The 13732-nt window shown below is 45.8% G+C and overlaps 1 long non-coding RNA gene across 1 annotated transcript; it reads right to left on the bottom strand.

The window, feature by feature from the left end:
* Positions 1-6248: 6248 nt before the first annotated feature.
* On the bottom strand, positions 6249-8637 carry LOC120850899. Its single transcript, XR_006076628.1, has 3 exons — positions 8599-8637; positions 7698-7781; positions 6249-6324 (listed from the first exon to the last, which is right to left on the bottom strand). It is a non-coding gene; the product is annotated as an uncharacterized LOC120850899 (long non-coding RNA).
* Positions 8638-13732: the final 5095 nt, after the last annotated feature.

The raw sequence follows: 13732 nt of genomic DNA, 5'->3' as shown, positions 1-13732 counted from the left end.
GACGTTTCGAACGAACCAAACGCATAAGGTAGCGGCCATCTTAATATATAGTGATTTCGTGCATGACCTCCATCAACCGTGATTAGTCAAACGCAAGTTATTTGGAAGATTGGAGATATGATTCCATTTCACGCAAAGACCCTCGGCCTCTGATCGCAACGGTGAACAAGTGTCGTTAGAATAGGGAATTGTAGCAGACCGTTTTTCTCCTCCGCTGCGGTATCCCTGAAGAAAACGCTGCAGCTGCGCATGCGCGCCGGCAGCCTTCTCTGCATAGTTTAAGGTCTTGTGGCGGATTACGGAGCGCTATCCGGGTGCTTAGCGGGCTGCGGAAACGCTGTACTACAATTCCCCAATATGTTACTAACCGGTATAGTTTACGGGGTCACGACTGCTCCAGCTATCTGCATCACTTCGGTGCTATCGTATCATGTCTGCTTCCTTCACCGCGTAATTTTCAGTTAACGCATTGCTCCAGAGGCTTGTTAGGAGGCGTCTCACAAAGCTAACAAAAAAGAAACGTTCGTATGACGTTTGAAGTACATCCTGTTAGCCACACTGTTTCCACTTGAACTACCTCAACACGCAAGGGAGGACCGTGTTTATGGGTAAACGGTACTTTCACGGATTAAATAAATCGCCAAAAAGTTAATAATGTTTTTTTTTTTTTTTTTTCAAGCTAACGACGTTGATTGCGTGCCTGCGGAGTGATACCCCGCCCTGAAATAAAGGTGTTCTTTAAAAAGCTTCGCTAGGCTCTTTACCGTCTTTTCCGTTTCCATCTGCCAGCATTCACTAAAGAAAATGACGTAAAAAGAAGACCAATGAGCAACAAAGCCGTAAATCTACGACGTGGTAAACAAATGAAACATCGACGCTGAGAGACGAGCATTGCTCTCTGGCCATGACGAAAGTTTGATAATGCCATCCGGACAGACAAGGTTCCGCCGCCACACCTGTGGATTCTATTTCTCGCGACCAGCTGCGTGACAAAGTTGCGCAACCGTGACGAGAATCCACCTGCGAATTCGTCCGCTCTAATTGACAATAAACGCTCGACTTCCTCTCGGCGCCACCGGAGAATGAAAGCTGCAACGGAAGATTATATAAAGGTCGGGAGGAACATCTGCCGCCCTTTCGAAAGCCGGCTTATTTTTGCTGTGAACGTTGAACGTAAAACTAGAAATCTAAAAAATTTGTAAGCAAGAAAAGGCGTTAAGTACTGAATCCCGCCTCTGAGCAGCAAACTGGAAATTAATGAGGATATGAGGATGAAACGCTACAGCCGACGCCTCTGCTAAGGGTCGTTGATGGCGGAGGGGGTGAAGTAACAAAGATGAAAGTAAACTGTGCACGTGTTAGCTTTTGTAATTTTGTAGTTCATCTTCTTTTTCTTCTTTTTTAACTAGCCTTTCTAAAATTCAGTGTGGCCACTTTGATCGCGACCATCGGAACAAATGGTCCCGGAATAAATGGTCCCCGAACTAATGGTTCCAAGTACAAAATAGGAACAAATGGCTTCAGAAAATTATCGCCAATGTGAATACTACGTTTTCAGAAAAAAATCCAATAAAATCCAACAACATTCGTCGGTAAACACTTTACGGCGAACAATGAAAAAAATCCCAGCGAATGAGGACGCTCAGAGTGCGACTACACTCGTTTTCACACCAAGAAGAAACAAAAAAGGACGTTTTACGCAGTGTTCATACGCGGCGCGAAGTAGTTCTGACAAGATTTTGTTGCCGGATGAAGAAGCGATGCTTTTCACCTGCGTCTTGATAACATAATATGTATACATTCTAAACTGCAGATATACAAATATATCAATTATCTTACTAAAAGGGAAAATGAGTAATGCTCCGCAAGGAGCCGGACTTTTTTTTTTTTTTCGTTCTTTATGTGAAAAAGAGTATAGGTATAAAAAATGCGACATGAGCAGTGTGTCAAATGGGCAACACGTTTAACTTTCTTGGTGCTTCCGCGCGAACTCTGTATTTCCATGCATCTATACTCGTATACACCTCAAGAATCGTAGTAAACAAAATGTCCGGCCGCACGCGGAAGGTTACTAATTTCCCCTTTCTTGTGCCGAATTTAGACATATGTAAGTGCATCATAGACTAGCTACGGTATTTTATCGAGATGTGCACGTTCCAAACTCCAAATACATTGTTTCTTCCTTCGACAATCAAATACTGAAAGAACTACTTCGCGGAACGCAGAAATAATGCACGAAACAACTTTTTTTTTATGTGTCAACGAGCATAGTTATATTTTGAGCTTCGTTTTTGTTCCCACGTTCTAAAAAAAATAATAATAATAATCTTACAATTCTTTGTTTTTAAGCATACTTTTTTTTTATTTTTGACGGTCAGGTAAGTGCATAGGAAAAAGCCGCCTCAGTCTCCCGCCTTCCCTTTTGAGTTCACGTTCGATTGACGGGGCCCGCCGACGGCGTATGCGAAGCGTTGAACTCGTAGTGGCGTTCATAGCTGTCGCGGATGAAGATGAAGCGGGGCGCACGGTCAGCCTACCGTCCCTGTTCCTACCGGGAGACACCCGGTCGAAGCTTCCTCGCTCTCCGGACATTGTGAGAGTCGTCGCTCCATCACGCAGAACGACGCAAACAACAACGACGTCGGGTCTCCACTTCCTAGTTGCAGTCGACGTCGGTCGGAGCCGCCGCAGCTGGCTACTTTTATTTTTACTTTTTGCATAAAGAAAGACGGATCGGTCATTGCGACCGCTATACCTGACCGGTCCGCTTTAACTGGCCTACTAAAAGGTGAGCGGTCGACTGTAGACACGTCCGTCCCTCCAGTCTCCGACGCTGTCAAACATCTGGGGCGTCTACTTTGCAGCAAAGCACTTGGCAGAGTCAATCGCTGCAAACCACGCAAAGAGCTCGACGTATGACAACGCTGGCTGTGACATCAAGCGTGGTAAAATGTCACTGCTCATTTTGTTTTCCAGCGAAGCTGTACATGACTCGTTGGTCGCAGTTTTTCGTCTCGGCGTCCTCGCGGAAGAAAAACATTCGGTGATTAAAGCGAGAAGTCCATACATCACACATACAATATACAGCACCGCATTCGTTTTAATAAAGAAGAAGCACAAAGCAAGCATTCGAACTACATAATTAATTATAAGGCGCTCCTGACAACAATGCGAAGCACGTAGCGCTCACCGGATACGTTTCCTGGCAAAGATTACCGTCGCGCGAGCTGCCGCAGCGGCGGCAGCTTGCGGCGTGGGCGGTGACGTCACTAGACTTCGTCGCGACTTCGCAGGCGACCACCGCGGAGTCGCGACTCGTTACGAGGGTCGCGAGAACCAAATTGACTCTCGGCACGGCGCTGCACCGCGTGATGGTAGAGGCCTGTTCACACATACAGGGGAGCACTAAGTTAGCGCTACGTGAGAGCTCCAAGGAGCGCTCATGGGGCGCTTCCTGGCGCGTGACTTAGTTCTAATATAGCGCGTGATTAGCGCTTTAGCAGCGCTTTGTTTGCGCTTCAGTAGCGCTTTGTTAGGGCTTCAGTAGCGCCCTGTTAGCGCTTCAGTAGCGTCCTGTTAGCGCTTCTTGTATCGCGGTTGCTGCTGCGGATTAGCGCGTGCACTGCGGTTCCGGTTCCTGTGGTTGGGTGCATCAGCAGCACTATGGCGGACATGCGGGACGCTGAAATGGAAACGCGACGAATGCTGTTAGATACGCAATTAGTGCATATGCGTGTAGACGGATGAACGCCCAGAAGAGCCTTCTGGGTGCGCGAAATGTTTCGCCACCGAGCTACCGACGAGTACCTGGCGAACCTTGTTCCCAGGCTCAGGGACGAGAGTTCCTTCGAAGGTGATTATTTTTTTAACTGCGTGTCTTTGAAACCAGGGTCACGTATGTTGAATAGAAATCGATGAGGTCGTACCCAATCAATTAGTCGTTCAAAGTCCATGATTCTGGATCATCTGCCCGACCGTTTGCTTGGATTGCGGCTCTTTTAATTCCTCTTCTTTCACCACCAAAGAAAAAACAACAATGGAATCGCCGTGCACGCGTTGTTCCGCAGCAGCAAGCACGGCACAAGGAGCGTGAGAGCGCTAACAGAGCGCTGCTGAAGCGCTAACCGAGCGCTACGTCACGCGCTAGGAAGCGCCACATGAGCGCTTTTTCGAGCCCTCACGTACACACTAAAAAATATCAGTTCGAAAAAGAACTTTTTGGAGTTCTTCGGCTTGTCCATATTTTGCACCCTAAAAGGTTCTTTTAAGCACCTTATAAAAAGTTCTTCATGAAGAACCTTTAAGGAGTTCTTTTAAGTTCTCTTTTCAATGAAACAGTTCTTCGTGAGGAACTTGTAAAAAGTTCTTTTCAGCCCTTCTCTCGCTAAAACAGTTCTTGGTGAAGAACCGTTTAACAGTTCTTTTAAGACCTCTTTTCAATGGAACAGTTCTTCGTGCGGAACGTTTAAAAAGTTCTTTCCAGCCCTTCTGTCGCTGAAACAGTTTTTTTTAGTTCTCTCTCGGATAATGCCATTTTTCATCAAGTACCTCTGGAAGGTTCTTATAAGCTCTTTTTTAGTTAACCAGTTAATAATATGAAGAACCTTTATTGAGTTATTTTAGGGTCTAAGGAAATAAGTTCTAAATAACCTTTCAAGGGAACTTTTATGTTGGGTGTGCGAATACCCCCTCGGTTCAAAAAGAAGAGTGATATTTCTAGGTTCAACACTGCAATGAAAGTCATTGTGTACAGTGGACTTCTTGAATCTAGAAATATCGCTGCGCTATTTGAACCGAGGGTTATTCGCACACCCCGAAAGTAAAGTTCCCTTGAGAGGTTATTTAGCACTGTTATTTCCTTAGACCCTAAAAAAACTTAATAAAGGTTTTTCATGATTTACTGGTCAATTGAAAGAGCTTATAAGAAGCTTGCAAAGGTGTTTGATGAAAAACCGTTCCATCCGAGAGAGAAGTAAAAAAAACTACAAAGGATTTCATTTCAACCACTATACTTGCTCACCCCTAACTTTTAAGTTACTTTTCACCGAGAGAGCTTTCTATTATGAACCTTTTCAATGAAAGGTTTTTTGCAAAGACCACTTTTGAGTTAACTTGAATAACTTATTTGCAAAAAGCGACTTGGGCAGCAATTTTAGGTGTACAGTAGCTCTTTTGTAAACCGCTCTTTATTGACTGTCTCGAACTGTTCAAAGAGGCAATATACATCACCTAGACGTTTTGCAAACGTCAACAGTCGTGCAAAACAGGCTTTGAACGACAAGGCTTCTTTTCTGGGGCACTACATCTACTGCAGAACCACTGGCTTGGATGGGTATTCAAGTACACATTCATCGTTGATACTCTTGTCAAGACCAAGTATGAGGTATAGGGAATAAAGGTAGGAGAAACAAAAGAGATGCCCTGCAATGTCCAACCTGTCAATGGTGAAATGAAGACAAGATACCGCGGTTCACAAAAAAAAAAAAAAACATACTGACGTTTATTGAACATGACTAGAGTGAAACTTAGCACATGAGTAGAATGCTTCACTGCCTAAAATATAGATCAAATATAACACGGCCTAGTGGAACACTGAAATGAGACACTGAAAATTTGGCCTGGAGAAAATGGAGACAGCGTTCTAGATGTTTGATTTCATATGTGGCACGTTAGCGAGCTCAGATCTATTATTTGACCACTAACTAAAGAAAACAAAAACTGACTTGCAAAAGCTTCAAAACCATTTCTTGTTGAGGTATACTTTATGGATAAAAATGCTATCTTGGAGACGCGATGGACGAGGCAACCACTCAGGTGTGGAAGCAGGAAAAAGGGAATTGCGGCAAAACAAGACTTCCGGCCCCTTCCTTCTCATGATGCCCCTCTCCAACCACACACTGCGAGGGCGCATGGCAGAAACAGGTGTTAAACCCAGACAAAGAGCACAACGGCACCGCAAGTAGGCAGCTGCAAACCAGGCTGTTAGCTGAATTTACACAGTGCCTAAGTCTCTTAGTATACCCTTTTTAGGTTTGAAGTAACTCAAAACCAGACAAAACTGATCCGCCATTCAGGCTGTCTATTTCTTTGAAAGTTTAGTGGAAAAGGTGTTAAAATTACCACTTCGGGAATGCAGAGGGCCGGGTACAGCTAAATAACATCAGTGGTGGTCTTGCCAGCGATGTCTACCCTCCTTGCCTGTTACTTCTGTGCCATTATTTGAAGTAAGAGCTTCACATCTTTTTCAGCCTTGGAGCATTCAGCAGCCATAATCTCTACGTGGTCTGCACAGTTGTCGGTACCTCCTACGTCATGATGTGGAACCTGAAAAAAAAAAGTCAGTGCCATGCACAGAGTATGAGATTTGAAGAACAAGGTTGTGTACCAGACGAACTCCAGCAAGCCTTATTTTATGTTATGTAAAAAAATGTAATTTAAACAGTGGGTGCACGGGTTTAAATAGATCCAAGTTATATGCACTCTATATTTTAGCTAAAATAAGACAGTTCAATGCAACAAAAGAGATTTAACCGAGAGACAACCAAAGAGTATTTGATATATCTGACAAGCCATGCAACTGTGACTTTTACAGATTACATTTACAGCAATGTGTTTCGTTCAAGTCACTTTGGAGCACCTGTTGCAGTAGTCAGAAGTCCATTTAGGAGTAGCCAAAAGTATGTTTAGGAGCTGCTAAAAGATGTATTGGCATGTAAGCAAAAACTTTGTCTTTATTCTTACCACTGTGAATATTATTATACGGTTAATGTGTTGGCATGCTCCACTAAAACACTATCTACTTTGCCCTCCCACTCCTGTGCAACCTTTTGTTATCATCAATTGCTTGACAAGTTTGATTCTCTCGAACAAAGCACTATCTGCTTAGTTGCACATAGAAGCACCAGACATGGCAACACCAGTCTGAGTGATGACGGATAGTATGAACTTCTGTGAATGGTGGTTTTAGGTACGGAATCAAAAGTAAAGCAAACAGTACGTACCACTAAAATAAAATAATGTAAAAATAGAAACATTTTGAGTACTCGAAGTGATGTCTTGTTACAGTTCTAAAGGTTATAATAAAACAAAGATTTCGTCATTTGATTGTGAATATCAGTGTCGTATATTTAAGACTTCATAACAAGAATCTGCTTGCGAACAATAAATATGTCTTTTAAAAACAATCAAGCCGAATTTGGTAAGGTCATTCCCAAGCTTCTAACCATTCCTCTGGACGGGCGAATGAAAACTGTATAAAGATTCCTCTCATTTTGGCAAAATGTAACAGGCTAAGCACTTTGAGGCATATGGTGCAGCAATTACATAACTACATTTAGCTGAATAACTATTTAAGAACAGTTCCCGCTTCCAGGTAATTTTTATTTCTTTTAACTGTATCAGAACCAGATTATAACAAACTTACCATGGTCCTTTTGTATTTTTGAATACAGTCACTGCGTTGGCGTTTTTCCTTTCGCTTTCGCCCACCACCTTTGCCATAGTTTTCCTTGTTTTGCTGAACTTCTGGCAGATGCATAAGAAGCAACCTTTCTTTTTTTTCATTTTGTTAATAAGGCTGTGTCGCAGTGAATCCTACAGTGAGACTGATGAGTAGCAAGCCTGTTACAATGCAGATAATGAGCTTCGATACAAGCATTTCAATTGTCAGAAGGAAAACAAGTTCTTGTAAATCTTACGCAGCGTCCAGTGGAGTCGGCCAGGAAGGGGTATGGGCTTGGAGGGCACGCATGACATCATCTAGCTAAGACCGACTTGGCGTTCTGGAAAGAAAAAACAACAAATGTTAGCCTCTATTTTAAAATATATAAGTGAGGACTTCAAATGCTGCTGCTTTCGGTGTTTTGCTCAGAATGTCGCCTGCCAACGCAGCGACCAACTTTGTTCGTGCTTCATTTTGCTGTGGTTGAAGGAACAGTTCACTCTTTTCACACAGCCTCTGTAACAGTAGAGAGGGAAATTATGCGAGAGTATATCTCTGTGGCAATACATTCCTTACAACCTCTGTAGACCAAACTGAGGCTGCTGTGTTACTAGCACGAGGCACATTGGAGGGTCCAGGCAAGCTGAAAGACAACAATGTAATTAGTGCATCTCGAATTTCACAAATGGAACACAAATTTCCAATTGAGTAATGTGCCCCACCTTTCTTTTATGTCTCCTTTTAGCTGTTCAGTCAGTTTTAGCAGTTTGACTCGCAGTTTCATAGCAGGGAGCAACTGCTCAATCATCCACACAGACAAGTTTAGTAACGTCTTCCCATCAACCTCTTCTGCATAAAAGGGGATAAAATATTGCACATGCAGTTTATATCATACATATATGTTATATATGTTAATGGCAGAAGTTATACCACATTTTTCTACCCTTTTATTTTGATGGTGTACACAAATATAGTCTAAAGAGAGTGAAGATGGGGGGGGGGGGGGGGGGGGGGCAACCATAAAGCAGTGGCATGCATCACCCCCACACTGCTTCCATTATCTGGTTCCCCAGATCCTCCCTCGACATGTTTACGTTCCATGTGCTTCCTGAAGCTATCAAATGCAATAAAATATCGTCCAGGCGGAGAGCACTCACCCAACTTGCAAACAGAATTAAAGTCCGGGTCACCATGAGCTACCTGGACATGATTTGTCAGATGACTCCCGGTGTGGTAGCACTGGGAAAACTTTGAACACTCGTATCCGCTCATGCTGAAATCGCACAAACGACGACAAATCTCACCAATCGCCGAAAGACCCGGAAGCACTTCCTCGCTCACAAAACATGTCCAAATATCCACACTGCACTACAAGTTTCATAAAAAAAATATTCGCGTGCACATGGAAGTAGGGAAGGATAGCGCCATCGAGACCCCAATCAGCCACCGTTACCGGCACTCAACTTGGAAACTGAAAACGCGAGACGAAACCGACGCCGCCAACCAACACAAACAAAGAGGACGGAGCATTCTGCTTACCTTCGAATCTCTGGGCGAAGTCTCCAAGGTTTTGCTTTGTCAACCAATCTGACACGTCCTGGAGCTTCCATCTAGACACGTCTGTATGTTCTCGCACCGTGACCCCATCCATTGAATGCCGCCGACAGAACCAGGTCGAAACAGTAGACAGCGAACCCCGAATTGTTGGCCGCCGTTACTTTCGCCTTTACAGAATCTCACGCAGGCAAACGGCGCGGCGCAGCGGCACCACCGGCACTCCTTCGCGCGCAACCGCTTCTTCGAAAACAAAAATACAAAAAAAAGAAACATTATGAAGAACTTTTTTCCAGGCAAACGTTCTTCATCGCCCGGTCGCCTTTCTAGTGCGCCAGGGGGCGACACCGTTTGAGCAAAAACAGTTCTTCACGAGGAAAAAGAGTTCTTGGGGCGGCGAAGAACCTTTCAAGAACGGATTTTTTTTAGAGTGTAGCGCTCCGCTGTATGTGTGAACCGGCCTTGACGGGGGACGCTTAGCGCACAGCGACCGAGGACAGGTCAGGTGCTACCACGGTGTTAGATACACTTTTTAGGTGAGGACGCGGCGGGGCTGAACGCGCGGCGCGAGGAATCAGATAATGCTCGTTCCACGGGTATCCGAAAGGCTGCATTACTCCTCGGCCGCCGTGCCCTCGGCTGACAGTGTCGCCGGCGGCCAAACGGCGAAACTGTGTGAGAGCGAAAAAAAATATCTCGTTGGCATGACACCCCGGTACACCGTGGTCTTTCTGCACGAGCGACAACCTCGCTGGAGCTCTGCGCGTGTGGAGCATGAGGCGGCACGAGCCGTCTTTGCCGTGCCCACGCGTCGACGAGTCCATAGAGTTATTATAATGCACGCTAGAGGTTCAACTGGCGCTAGTGTCTACGCGACTTCCGGGAGGCAAATTGAAGCAGACAGCAACCAGTCTACTTTTGCGGTGGTCCTGTGCATTCCTATGGGAAAACGCGCGTGAATTTTGTCTCTTCGCCGGAAAATAACATGAATAACTTTTATTACTTCGGTTGTACCGGATAGTATGTACCTTTATTAATATTGTGAAAGTGTAATAGCTTTAATTACAGCATTTTTCTTTACCATTGAACGTTGTTACGCTTCGCTATATTTCAGGCCCAAACCTCAGTTCCATGGCAGGTATGTAAAAACGAGCGACGCTTCTGAGCTAAATAACGATCGAAAGGAATGTAGAGTGTGTTCAAGGTTCGCTAGCATCCCGGTGGCGCTTATATATTGCTAATATGCCCGTCCTGTCACTCTATGAATATGACTCCGTCGTGCACCTTTACGATCGGTTAAAGACCATTCGAATGTAAAAATAAAGTACGTGGGCTACGAAAAATGTGTCTTTTTATTATTTTCTATGTCAGGCAGTTTTTATCGGGCACCTGTTCTCTGATTTCTCCCTACTTGTAAAGATTTGAAGCGTGCGGTTGATGATTTGAACCCAGAACGATGCATCCTCGCACATTATCGCGAGCAGAAAGAATAAAGCAGTACTTCTTTATTGCAAATTGGACTATTATACGTGGCTTTCAATTTATTTTTATCGCCTGCATGCACGAGGAGTTACTTATCCAGTGTTACTGCGTAGTTTTTGCCGTCTCTCTTGGTTTTCCACATGTCATTCGTTCCTTTGATACGTATATCCCCCATGGCGGAAAGAGCCGACGCCGTGTTCGCGCTAACAGTGTCCGACAGTGCACACAAATACATGTACGAAACGGTTTTAGCACCGTTTTTCATGCCACGAATTTCAAATAAAAACTCCGTAACTGACCAATTATTTCGTCTGCGAGAATGAGAAATGTTCCAATGTGCCTAGTACGTACGAAATATTCGTGATATTTGCTCTTGTAATCGAGCGCTGCGAGAAAATGCACCCGCTTTTTCCCATAGAAAAGCATTACCGGAAGTCAATTTCCGACTGGTTGCTGTCTGCTTTAATTTGCAGCAGCACACTAGCGCCAGTTGAACCTCTAGCGTACATGATAATAACTCTATGGGCGAGTCATCTGCCGGAGCCGCTTGAATCCATAGTGAGAGGGAGAGAGAAAGAGAGAGAGTGAAAGCGAACTTTATCGGCACGTCGCGAGGAGCGCGCGCTGTCCTCACCTGAAGAGTATTTTCTTACACCGTGGGTGCTACCAATGTAACCAGCTTGGACATATCAAGCAACAATGCACATGGGCGGCAGCTCCACTCCCCCCCCCCCCCCCTCCTCCCATAGGTCTCAGGAAAACGGGAGAGGCCGGCGCCACCATATGGGCTTCCCGACTCACGGTTGCCGGCCGCTGCCCAGGCCCCTCATCAGTGTCTACAAACGGGGCTGGAGTTGCGGTCAGTGACCGGTTGGTGTTTGCCCCGTCGGTAGGTCGGACTCAGGGTTCGACATCTGAGAAGGGGCCGTACGTGCGCGTCAAAATTGGTGGTAACCTTGTGGGAGCCGAGGATAAAAGACGAAGCAGAGGGCACGTGACAGGCGGTCGGCGGAGAAGACACGAGCTGGTGCGAGACAGTGCGTGCTGAGCGACCTTCATAAAGAACCCCACAACCTTTACTACGCGCTAACTGACACCGGTTCGACCTTTTTTTCTAATCGACGACAGAATCTACGAAGACTGTCGCCGAAGAGCACATCACGTGCGGGAAGTTCCAACCGCGCTGAGTTTAGCAGCTGGATCGACAAAGGCTCAAGGCGCAGTGCGCCTTCCCCTTAAGGCCCGTTCACACACTTGCAACCGAGTAGGACTGATTGACACAAGACCGGTTTTTAAGAATTTGGGGACTACTTAGGACCGGATACTCTGCTGCGGAGCTGGACCTAAGCCGTCGAAAGAGGTTTAAAATTCAGACTTGTCTCAGTCGGTCCTACTAGGTTGCAAGTGTGTGAACGGGTTTTTAGACTTGACGGTAGACGAAAGAGGAAGTGTTCTGTCTATCTGCTAGACATGCAAATACCTGTGATCTTGGGACAGAAGTTTGTCTGCCATAAGGGGATTATCTGAGATCTTAAAAAAAAGCAAGGGGTATCACTATAATCCGTTGCCTCCCCTTATCCGCTTTGCCATCCCACCGAGTTTCGGGCACAACATGAAATGCTCACTCGCCGAATCATGAGAGGAGCAAGCATTAGCTGGGCGAGTCGTATCGGGAAACATTGAATACATTAGGGAGTTTTAGCAAGTCATGTCCACACGAACGGTTCGTTCTCGAACGCATCGGTAACGCCACTGTGCATGCGCGCACGAGTCGTTCGGGGCGTCGGGAGGCTCTACTCGTTCGTTTCTCCCATTCCGGCCAATGGAGTCGTCACCGAAACGCAGCCAGCACCGCTCATGACTCGGGTAAGAGAAAAAGATGGCGGTCGGTAAGGCGATTGACTCAGCCGACCCAGCCGACCGTTACGCTTAGGACAACGGGAGGCGATTTGCCATCTTGCTACTTTACTTCATTTGAGAGGTTGAGCCAAATCATTTCGAGGACTGCTCACAATGGTAAGCGATCGTGAATGCTGTAAACTGATCATGCTAGTAAATTTTTGCGATCTGCGGGCAGACTAACTGCCGTGGAGAACGCGAGCAGACCAAACTATTTGGTTCGACGGCACACAACGTGAACGATCGTTCAAGCTCAAGATGACGAAAACACATCACAAGCGTTTACGGTCGTTCAGACGCTTTTTACTCTATCTAGCTTCGCAGTTCTTAAAATTCCGACCGGCAAAAGTTACGTCGGCCGTCTTGTTTACATCAGTCGCACGCCGGAAAAACGAGCCACCACGGATTTACACCTTGCACAATGTTTCACATGCTTACTAGAATATGGCGCTACCGGTCAAACACAATCATCATCATCGTTTGCATGGTTGCGCCAGTTTCACGATTCGCTAAAATATGTCAAATTTCACGTACGGTTTCACGGAACGGACCAGCTGCACCGTTCGTGATTTCGGAACCGTGGGCTCGGAAAACGACTCGCTAAAACTCCCTATTGTCGCTGCATACAACGAACAGGTAGAGCAACGGCGGAGACTGGCACACGCATTGTATGGACACGCAGCTATGTTTACCGAGAGGCCTTGATTTACAAAGATTTTATAACATACAATTCACGCAGGAGATGCTAGTTTATGGGTTGCAATGCCAAACCGCTGAGTGCGCACAAGCGAGCTCTCCTGAATAAGGCTCTCGCTGAGATGATAGACACAGGAACCGCGCAACCGTCACAGAGCCCCTAAACTTTCCCAGTAGTCTTAGCGTCAAAAAAAAAAAAAGACGGCACCGCTCGCCTCTGCGTTGACTACCGCCGGCTTAGCTATTACACCGAAGGGATTCATCTCCCTTCCCGTCTATTTAGTCCATCAAGTACTCCCTGGGCAGCGCAAACGTTTTCACTACCTTGGATTGTAGCAGAGGCTTTTTGTAGATCCAGGTAGCTCCAGAACGACGTCCAGAAGACGGCGTTCACCTATCACAGGAATCTACAGGAGTTTACCCGCCATCCGTTCGGATTTTCTCACTCGCCATCGAGTTTCCAACGGTTGATGGACATCGTGCTGGGGAACGAGAAGCTTAACTTCGCCATGGCATTCAAGGAGCGCAAAACACACCTTGAGATCATCTTAACTAGGATGAGCAAGGCAGGCCTAAAGATTAATCCAAAGAAGGTGCAGCTCTTGGGTTTTATTGTAGATGGTACCTTGAGGCCGAGCGAGGATAAGTTGAGGGCCACCC

Source organism: Ixodes scapularis, unplaced genomic scaffold (genome assembly GCF_016920785.2).
Source record: "Ixodes scapularis isolate PalLabHiFi unplaced genomic scaffold, ASM1692078v2 PGA_scaffold0__279_contigs__length_252992795, whole genome shotgun sequence".
In the NCBI taxonomy this organism is placed as follows: Eukaryota; Metazoa; Arthropoda; class Arachnida; order Ixodida; family Ixodidae; genus Ixodes; species Ixodes scapularis.
This window is presented reverse-complemented; position numbering and strand designations above follow the sequence as displayed.